The 11037-nt window shown below is 43.9% G+C and overlaps 1 non-coding gene and 1 pseudogene across 1 annotated transcript; one reads left to right on the top strand and one right to left on the bottom strand.

Annotated features, from left to right (window-relative positions):
- LOC121677095 overlaps window positions 1–11037 on the bottom strand; it is a 59258-nt pseudogene that overhangs the window by 44932 nt on the left and 3289 nt on the right.
- On the top strand, window positions 4909–5012 carry LOC119808540. The gene has a single exon (XR_005284471.1). It is a non-coding gene; the product is annotated as a U6 spliceosomal RNA (small nuclear RNA).

Below are 11037 nucleotides of genomic sequence, written 5' to 3'. Positions count from 1 at the left end.
GGCTGCTCTGGAATTCACAGCACCCCAGCTAGCATTCACCGGCAGCATTGTTGCCCTGGCTTCCCAAGTGCTGGCTTACAGAAGTGTGCTAGCACCCTGGCAACTCTAATTCTAAAGTTAACTCTTGCTTTTCACCATTTACTTGTTAGTTATACTTCATTTTAAGTGGGTGCCTTAAGTTATAGACTGTAGGGTCTTTGTGCTAGTTAGTTTTTTGTCAACCTTGACACAAGTTCCAGTCATTTAGGAAGAGGTGACCTCAATTGAGAAAAAGCCTCCAGCACAGTGGTTCTCAGCCTTCCTAATGGCTGCAACCATTTAATACAGTCTCTCATGTTGTGGAGACTCCACCCATAAAATTCTTTTCCTTGCTACTTCATAACTGTATTTTTGGTGTTGTTATTAATTATAATGTGAATATTTGTGTTTTCTGATGGCCTTAGGCCACCTCTGTGAAAGTGTCATTTAACCCTCCCCAAAGGGGTCACGACCCATAGGTTGAGAATCATTGCTAGCAGATAGGCCTGTAGGCAAGACTGAGGGTCATTTTCTTGATTGATGATTGATAGTTATGGGTGATGTCAATTCTGGGCAGGTGGTCCTGGTTTGTATAAGAAGGCAGGCTGAGCAACCATGAGGGGCAAACCAGTAAGCAGCAGTTCTCTCCAGATTCCTCCCTTTAATTCCTGCCCTGACTTCCGAACTCCATGAGGTGCTCTTACATGGTATAAGCCAAATAAACCATTTTGTTCCGAAGTTACTTCTGGTCATGGTTTTTATCGCTGGAGAGCTGGCTCAGCAGTTAAGGGTGCTTGCTGCTCTTGCAGAGGATCTTTTTTTAAAAATTGTATCTGGGGTAGGAAGATGGCTCAGTGAGCCATCTTTGGGCACATTTGCCCTCGAGCCTGGTGACTGTAATTTGGTCCTTGGGACCCATATAATGGAAGAAGAGAGCCAATTCCCACAAGTTGTCCTCTGACCCTCCACACGTGCCTCATGGCACCTTCCACCACAAAATAAGTAAATGTGAAAAAAATGTCTAGAAAATTGTATCTCTGCAGATCTTTTTCTTCGCCAGGTTATTCCCCAAACAATACTGTATAGCAAGTATTTGCAAATAATTTGCATGTATTAGGTATAACTAATCAGGTGATGACATAAAGTATATGAGAAGGCACATCTAAGTTCTGTATAAATACACTGTCATTTTAGATAGGAGCCTAAGCACCCATGGGTTTTGGTACATGTAGGGGTCCTAAAACCAATAATCTCACAGTTTAGGGTTCTGTGTTATCTGAGGCCTTGGGTCCACCGGGACCTTGGACTGTGTTTTCTTGCATATCTTGTAGGAATGTAGTTTTCTCTGTTTCTCAGTATTTTGTTCTTACACTGGTATGTTTGTTACTGTAATTGTATGTACTCTTTGTATTACTCCCCCTTGGGATTACCAGCTGTATATTTAAACATCAATGTTATATGTTCTGTAATCAGATGAAATTTTGCTATGAACTTCCCATAGAAAAGATTGATCTGTTTCCAAACTGTCCTGAACTGGACTGATCTCAGAAACTAAACCAGGTCAGGCCTGGATAGTAGTTGGATGGGAGGGAGGATTGCTTCCCTAAAACACTATTAAATATTTTACATTTTCTTCAATAAATGACTATTATCTTTACAATTTTTGTTTGATTTGGTGTGGTTTTTTTTGTTGTTTGTCTGTTTTTTTGAGACAGGTCCCACAATATATCCCTGTCTGCCCTGGAACTAATGTGTAGACCACGCTGCCTGCTTCTGTAGCGATTAAAGGAATTTGCCTACATGCCTAGTCACAAAAACATTTTATAGGGTCACGATTATATGTAGCTGGGTGGTAAAAGATTTGCCTAGTGTATAAAAAGGCTTTAGGTCAATTCTCAGTACCGCCCTCCCCACAAATTATGTATTGTTTTATTATTTACTTTTTATTTTAGTGTGTTGTGATTTTTAAGAGCAGTCTGAACAAAATAGGTTATTTGAAATGTGCTGTGTTTTACTCTGCAGCAGTGCTGGTACTTTGTTTATTTTTGTTTTTGAGGCTGGATCTCAGGTAGGTTGGCCCTGGACTGGCTTTGTAGGTAAGACTGACTCTGAACTCCTGATCCTTCTGCCTCCACTTCCTGAGTGCTGGGATCATAGGTGTGCACCACCACACTCCACCTTCTCAGTGTTAGGATCGCCGGTGTGCACCACCACACCCAGATCTTGACTTTTGTAAATGACTGAAAACGTTTCTGGAAAACCACACCTTTCAGGTTTTTGTTTTGTTTTGTTTTCTATAGACTGGACTGTCCTTGAACTCACAGAGACCCACCTGCCTCTGCCTCAGTAAAGGTGTGTACCACCACCGCCTGCTACCTTTCAGGTTTCTTTTTTTTAGTTTTTAAAATATTTATTATGTATACAATATTTATTTATTATGTATACAATATTCTGTCTGTGTGTATGCCTGAAGGCCAGAAGAGGGAACCAGACCCCATTACAGATGGTTGTGAGCCACCATGTGGTTGCTGGGACTTGAACTCAGGACCTTTGGGAGAGCAGGCAATGCTCTTAACCACTAAGCCATCTCTCTAGCTCCCCTTTCAGGTTTCTTATAGTCTTATTCATTTATCAATTACTGAGAGAAGTATGTAAAAATACCTCATTCCCTATTTTTTGTTATAGTTCTATAGTTTATTTTTTTGCTTTATGTAATTTTGAGGCCATGTTAGGTACATTAAACTTGTTTTCCCTTTGATATTGTGACTTTAAATCCTAGTAAGTAGTGCCACTGGCATCAAAACCTGCTTGGTCTGATAGCAGTAGTGGTGTCCTGGCTTTCGTGGGCTCGTGTTTGCTGATGTTTTCCTCCTCGTCCTTTGACTGACTTTGAAGGTGCCCACATAATTCTGTGTGATCTCAAGAGACGGAAGAGAGCTTCAGGAGCATGATCACTGTCCAGGACTGACCAATCACTGACCTGTTCCCATCACATATAGAGCAGACGTCAGTTCCCTTCAGGAGTGGGCACACTTAAGACACAAACAGGTTTTAGTGTAGAGTTTTGTTACTGTTTTTGTTTGTTCTTTTTTTCTTTTTTTTTGCTTTTCTTTTTGCTTTTCTTTCTTTCTTTTTTTTTTTTTTTTTTTTTTTTTTTGCTTTTTGAGACAGGGTTTCTCTGTGTAACCATCCTTGCTGTCCTGGAACTCCCTCTGTAGATCAGGCTGGCCTTGAACTCACAGAGATCGCTGGTCTCTGCCTCCTGATTGCTGGGATTAAAGGCATGCATCACCTTTTCTGCAGAGATTTTAAAAGGCAGGGTGGCTTCTAGGCCTTCCCAACACCTCTTGAGCCCTGCAAGTACATGAACTAGATAAGAGTTCAGCAGCTTCTTTACCTTCTTACAAAGCATCATGGATGAAGGGGCGGTCACAGGCTGCCCACTGGGCTTCATCCTAAAGGGTTAGATGCCTGTACCACAAAAAGGCAGGGATTTCCATCTACCTCTCTAGGACTGATTCTCAGCATCTAAGGGGTACTCACAGGCAAACATGGAGCCAAGCTAATGGCAGGTTATGTATCCTCTGCCCCTAATTTCTATCTAATTCAAACTAACCTAATCTAATCTATCTTGAGATAGGGTCTCTATAGCCCTGGCTGTCCAGGTTGTCCTGGAGCTCAGAGAGATCTACCTGCCTCTGCCTCTCAGGTATGGGATTACCAGCTCCTGTGTAAATTCCTAAAGCCAGACGAATGTTCTGTGAGAGTCTAGGCCATTAGCTGGGTATGGTGGCACACACCTTTAATCCATTGCTTAGGAGGCAGAGGCAGGTAGATCTCTGAGTTATGGGCTGGTCAAGGCTAAGGAGACCCTGTCTCAAAATTAAGTCTAGGCCTAAGTCTGAGCAAAGGAAATAAGGGAAGAGAAAGAAAGCTAGGAGGGAAGGTGGGAAGGGTACTCTGCTGGTCTCACAGCTGTTGAGCCATCCAGTTCTTTGCTAAATGTTTAACACTGAACTCTGAATGCAGTCAGGACTGCACAAAGCATGGTGCTTTTCTTGATAAGAGCAAGTGACAAAATCTTTTGGCATCTTAGCAAGGTGTCATTATGGTACCGAATAGCCAGTGAGAAAGGAAGGTTTGACACAGTGTGGGAACAGGACGGTCACTAGAAAAAGAAAGATAATTTTCTGCCTCAGTGGGTTCATGCTTTTGAAACTTGAAAGCACAATTTGTTCTTCATCCCAAGAACTTTTCTACTTCATAGTGAAGGTTTGGATTTTCCCATCATTAAAAAACAAAGGCTGGAAAGACGGCCCAGCGATGAAGAGCATCTGCAGCCTTTCCAGAGGACACAGTCCTGTTCCCAGCACCCACATCGGGAGGCTCACAACCACCCATGCCTCCAGCTCCAGAGACTCTGACACCTTCATAATGCTTCTTTGGGCACCCGCAGATACATGATACAAACACAAAAAAATAAAAAGCATTTTTATTTATTTAATATTTATTTATTATGTATACAATATTCTGTCTGTGTGTATGCCTGCAGGCCAGAAGAGGGCACCAGACCTCATTACAGATGGTTGTGAGCCACCATGTGGTTGCTGGGAATTGAACTCAGGACCTTTGGAAGAGCAGGCAGTGCTCTTACCTCTGAGCCATCTCTCCAGCCCCCCCCCCAAAAAAAAGCATTTTTAAATTAGGCATGGTGACATACACCTTTAATCCCAGAACTCAAGAGGCTGAGGCTGGTGGATCTCTGAGTCCCCTGCCAGTCAGGTTCATATAGCTTGTTACAGGGATACACAGTGAAACCCTGTCTCAAAAAAAAAAAAAAAAAACAAAAACAAAAACAAAACACAAAAACCCCACAAGGCTTTAATATTAGTGCTCTCTGTAGCAGCGGTAGCTCATGTGCTAAAATTGGAACGATGCAGAGATTAGCATGTTCCCTGGGCAAAAATGACACTAAAATTTGTCTTAAAATTTTTAAAACTACATTCACCTATGTATTTTGTGTGTGAGGAGGCACGCATGGAGTGAGAGGACAATGTCGTGAGCTGGTTCTCTCCTTCCACTGGGTGGACCCCATGGATCAGGCTCAGGTCATCAGACTTGAGGGTACGTGCCTTAACCTGCTGAGCCATCTTCCTTGCCCTTCCCTGTTAATTTTACTGTTTGGGTTACTTTCTCCTTTTTCTTAGATTAAGCAGATTTCTTTCCTTTTATTTTGGAGTGGGGTGTATGGATTCAGTGAGCTTTACTGATGGTATTCAGGAGAGTAGGATTCCCTAAGTCCCGCACCTTCTTCTAGGTCTGGGATGGAAACTGAGGGGAGATGCTCGGCTGGGACAGGCACTCCTCAACAGTTAAGGGCTTCTATCTTGCTTTCCGGTTCTTACTGGGGTGCCTGGTCCAGGGCCGCTTACTCTTTGTGAGGCCGTGTGGCCATGATATCCACCACCCTGTTGCTGTAGCTCTATTCATTTTCATACCAGGAAATGAGCTTTGCAGAATTCTCACTGAGAACAATGTCAACCCCAGCATCAAAGGAGGAAGTGTGGTCATCCCTATTAAAGTCTCAGGAGACAGCCTGGTCCTCAGTGTAGCCCAGGATGTCCCTTTAGTGGGCCCTCCCATGCCTGCTTCAGCACCTTCTTGATGTCATTATACTTGGCAGCTTTCTCTAGGTGGCATGTCAGATTCAAGATAGACATGGTAGGGGTAGAGCATAGGAGGCCAACCCGGTGAGCTTCGTTCAGCTCTGGGATGACCTTGCTCACAGCCTTGGCAACACCAGTGGATGCAAAGGATGATGTTATGTTCTGGGCAGTCTCGTGGCTATTCCAGCACAGCTTCCCAGAGGGGCCCCCACAGTCTTTGGGGTGGCAGTGATGGCAGAACTGTGTCTTACAATGTCGACATTGTCATGGATGACCTTGACCGGGGGTCTAAGCAGTTGGTGGTGCAGGAAGCATTGCTGACAATCTTGAGGGAGTTGTCACACTTCTCCACTCCACACCCATCACAAGCATGGGGACATTGGCAGAAGGTATAGCAACGATGACCCTTTTGGCCCCACCATTCAAATGTGCCCTGACCTCCATGGTGGTGGAGACCCCAGTAGACTCCACAACACACTTGGCCCCAGCATCATCCCAGTTGATGTTGCCAGGATCTCGCTCCTGGAAGATGGAGATGACCTTCCCATTGATGACAAGTTTCCCGTTCTCAGTCCTAACTGTGCCATTGAACTTGTTGTGGGTAGGTAGAGTCATACTGGAACATGTAGACCTTGTAGTTGAGGTCAATGAGAGTCATTGATGGCAACAGTATCCACTTTGCCAGAATTGATTGCTGCCCCGGTAACCAGGTGCCCAATACTATCAAAGCCTTTCACTCTCAGGGAAGAGCTGGTACTGCATGAGGAGAGAAGACATGGCTGTCTCTGGAGGATCACAGAGCCTGCTCTTCTTCTTCCCTCCCTCCCTCCCTCCCTCCCTCCCTCCCTCCCTCCCTCCCTCCCTCCCTCCCTTCATTCCTTTTTTTATGATAGAGTTTCACTATATACCCCAGGCTGCCTAACTCAACAGGTTCTTCTGCCTCTGTCCCTGAGTGTTGGAATTAAATGCATACACAATCATGCTCAATAAAGCAGGTTTCCTTTGTATTTTTCCCTCTGCTAGGTGCCATTCTGCTATTCTTTTAGTGTTGTGAATTAACATTTTAAATTGTATGGTTAAGTTAGAAAGTCCAAAACCTGATTCACTGGGTTTGGTGGCACATGCCCAATAATCCCAGCACTTAATAGAGACGGAGGCAGGTGGCTCTCTTTGAGTTTGAGGCCAGCTTGGTCTATACAGTAAGTTCCAGGCCAGCCAGTATTAAAAAGTGAGACCCTGTCTCAAAAAAGCCTAAATCAAATTGATATCCATCTTTTTGTTTCTTTTTAAAAAATTAATTTTATTAAAAAACATTTTTTTTAAAGACAGAAGCTCATGTAGCTCAGGCTAGTTTTGAACTCCTGACGTCTCTGCCTCCGTGGTACTGTGGTTATGGGGTACACCACTCTTGTCATCTCTGACCTTTGAAATCCCAGGGCCTGCTGGGCGGTGGTGGTGCACGCCTTTAATCCCAGCACTTGGAAGGCAGAGACAGGCAGATCTCTGTGAGTTCAATATCAGCCTGGCCTACAGGATAGGCTCCAAAGCTACAATTTCCACTTACCATTTCTCTACTCTTCATTCTAGGCTCTTTCTTCATCTTTGATGTAGCTACAGTTAGCTCTCAGTATTTGTGGGTTTAGACGTAAAATATTTTTATAAAAATAGTCACTAATCCCTAAATAAATAACATACCAACTATTTGTATAGCATTTGTATTGTGTTAGATGGCACTAGTAATACTGATGTGATTTAAGCCATCTGGGAGGATGTGCATAGGTTATATACAAAGACTATGGGGTAAGGGCTTTGGAATGAATTCTCCCCAATACTGATGAATGATGACCATGATTCTTTTCAACTATTGGTGATTCTGTTGTTAAATCATTCCATTAAGTTTTTTTTTTTTCAATTTTTGTGATGATATGTCCTGGCTAGTTTTATGTTATATTGACACAAGCTTAAGTCATCTGAAAGGAGGGAAACTTATTTCAGACGCCTCCATAAGATCCAGCTGTAGGGCATTTTCTTAACTAATGATTGATGGGGGAGGGCCCATCCCTGGGCATGTGGTCCTAGCTTCTATAAGAAAGCAGACTGAGCAAGCCATAGGGGACAAGCCAGTAAGCAGCTCCCCTCCATGGACTCTGCATCAGCCCCTGCCTCCAGGTTCCTGCCCTGTTGAGTTCCTGTCCTGACTTTCTTCAGTAATGGACTACGATGTGGAAGTGTCAGCCAAATGAACCCTTTCCTCCCCAGCTTGCTTCTTGGTCCTGGTGTTTCGTCACAGCTACAGAAAACAAGACACCTTAACTAAGATGCCACTCTTTTACTTCTAGAAATACCCTATTTCTTTGTTTTTGCAACAGGTTCTCACAGTGTAGTCCTGACTGGTCTGGAACTCCATGTGTAGACAAGGCTGGCCTCAAATTCAGAAGATCTACCTGTCACTGCCTCCTAATTCCTAGGATTAAAGGTGTAGGCTAGGGGGCTGGAGAAATGGCTCAGCAGTTAAGAGCACTGGATGCTCTTCCAGAGGTCCCGAGTTCAATTCCTAGCATCCAGATGGTGGCTCACAACCATCTATAGTGGGATCTTATGCCCCCTGTCTGGCATAAATTCATACTTGCAGATAGAGCACTCATATATAAATCTTAAAAAGATAATATTATGGGATATTATGGTTGTCTAGAAATACCTTCCCACTTGCCCTCTCCCCCAGGATAGGGTTTCTCTGTGTAGCCCTCCTGATGCAGACTCTGTGGGTCACAGGACTCCCCACATTAGGGATGTTGGGCTGGTGCATGCCTTTAATCCCAGCAGAGGCAGGCGGATCTCTGTGAGTTCAAGGCCAGCCTGGTCTACAAGAACTCATTCCAGGACAGGCTCCAAAGCAACAGAGAAACCCTGTCTCAAAAAATGAAAAATAAAGGGCTAGAGAGATGGCTCAGAGGTTAAGAGCACTGGCTGCTCTTCCAGAGGTCCTGAGTTCAATTCCCAGCAACCACATGGTGGCTCACAACCATCTATAGTGGGATCTGATGTCCTCTTCTGGCATGCAGGGATACAAGCAGTAAACTCATACATAAAATATAATAATAAAAAACCCTTTAAAAATAAAAATAAAGAAAGAAAAAAAGAAAAAGAAAAGAAAAAATCCAATTAGCACTGTTTATATCATTTTGAGTGTGTGGCCATCCACTGTAGTATGTTTCACCTTCCAGGGACCATATCCTTAAAGAAAACCAACTCTCCTTGTCCTGGCAACTGTCTATTTACCAATAGCAACTCAGCAAGGGTTGGCTTTGTGCCCACCCTCTCCCTCTGTGCTGGGATTTTGTTTGGCTTGAGCTGTCACAGATATTGTGCTTGCTCTCATAGCCACTGTGAATCCACACTTGCAGCTGCCTTGCTGGGTTCTTTTGTAGTCACCTACCACCTTTGGCTCTCATAATCCTTCCACCCCTCACCCCTTTTCCCACCATGATCCCTGAACCTTGGTAGGAGAAGAGAGTGATAAAGATGCACCATTTAGGGCCAAACACTTGGTAGTTCCTTATTCTTTGTACCTTGACCAAATGTGGACCTCTGTGTTAATTGCTGTGCACTAAACAGCTGATGAGGTTGGTGAGGATTGAGAGACGCACTAATCTCTAACAATACTTCATCAGGAGTCAGTTTAACGCTGTGTCCCTTTAGCAGAGAGAGTAATATAGTACGTTCTCCCCTAGAGCCTATGGCCAGTCTAGCCACAGGTTCTTGGCCCTGATAACGGTGCAGGTATAGGTTCCATCTGTGGAATGGGTCTTAAATCCAGTCAGAAGGGGTCAGTTACTCCCATGACATTCTTGCCACTATTGAACCACTGGGCACATCTTACAAGGCTGGTTTTATTGTAGCTTGTAGGGTTCACAATTGCATAGAAGATTGATGACTAAGGTTTAGTGGTTTCTATTGACTATGCATTTTCTACTTTCCACCTTCGTGCTGTTAGTTTTATACACGCTTAACAAGTCATATCATCTTCAGAAATAGGTTTGTTTGTTTGTTTGAGACAGGGTCTTACTATGTAGCTCTGACTGTCCTGGACTCACTGTGTAGATCAGGCTGGCCTCGAATTCACAAAGATATACTTGCCTTTGCCTCCCATGTGCTGGAATTAGAGGTGTGAGCCACAGCATCTGACTTTAGGAATATCTTTATATGAATTTGAGTTCTTGAATACAATCATGATATTAGTATTTCTTATTAATGGTAGATTATTTTCTATTTATTATTATTATTATTTTGAGACAGAGTTTTTCTATGTAGCTTTGGCTATCCTGGAACTTGTTCCATAAACCAGGCTGGCCTTGAACTCATAGAAGTCTGCTTGTCTTTGCTTCAAGAGTTCTGGGATTAAAGGCATGCACCACCACCGCTCAGGAAGATTGCTTCTGGTTTTGTAATGTGTGGTTGTGTGTTTATATTGAGCAGGGTTTGAGGTTTATATTCTGGGGTGGCTCCTCCTGTTATCGACCCTGCTTTACCTGGGAACTTCAGTTCTATCTTTGTTCTCTGCCCATTTTTTCTGCCCATATATTAATATCAACCCCTTGGATAATGTAAATTTGAACCCCTAACCTGCTAGGTATGGTACTAACAGATACAAGCTCTGCTGTTTGTTTTGTTTTGTTTGTCTTTTTGTTTTTTGTTGACAGGGTTTCTCTGTGCAGCTCTGGCTGTTCTGGAACTTACTTTATAAACCATGCTGGCCTCAAACTCACAGAGATCCTCCTGCCTCAGCCTCCAGAGTGCTGGGATTAAAGGTGTGCACCACCATTGCCTGGCTACAAGTTCTGGTTTTGAATTCTCAAGGAGGGTTTTGCTCTTACCACACCAGAGCCCAGCTTGAGCTAGACCAGCTTTTGTCGTCTGTGGCAGCCATGCTGCTCTACAACTTGGATCTCAGTTTAAGGACTTGCATTCAGCTTGCCGTGAACACCTTTGGGAAATGCTTTGGTTTTCATGTTCTGCTTGACAGGGACTGAGAAGCAGGCGGTTGGGGCTTGGTCATTTAGGGCTAGGGTTGGAGGCCTTCAGTGGGCAGCATTTGCTCTAGATCAACTTGTTGGGCTGGTTGAAACTGCCAGGTCTACATCCTGCTGTGCTCCTGATTTCCAAACCTGCTTCCTTGCCTCTTCCTGTCACAGGTGCTCCACCTGCCTGTGGCCTGAGATGGGGCCTGTAAAATCCGGCTTCCTCTTCCTTTCATCTTCACTCGTAAACTTCAAACTGTTTTAGCATCTATTTCCCAGGAGACCCACCTTCACCTTCACATGGTGCTATGGTGCCAGGACATGTTTTGGAAGCT

Source organism: Arvicola amphibius, chromosome 2, assembly GCF_903992535.2.
Source record: "Arvicola amphibius chromosome 2, mArvAmp1.2, whole genome shotgun sequence".
Classification (NCBI taxonomy): domain Eukaryota; kingdom Metazoa; phylum Chordata; class Mammalia; order Rodentia; family Cricetidae; genus Arvicola; species Arvicola amphibius.
Note: the sequence above shows the minus strand (reverse complement) of the source record. Positions and strands in the feature narration are given on the sequence as shown.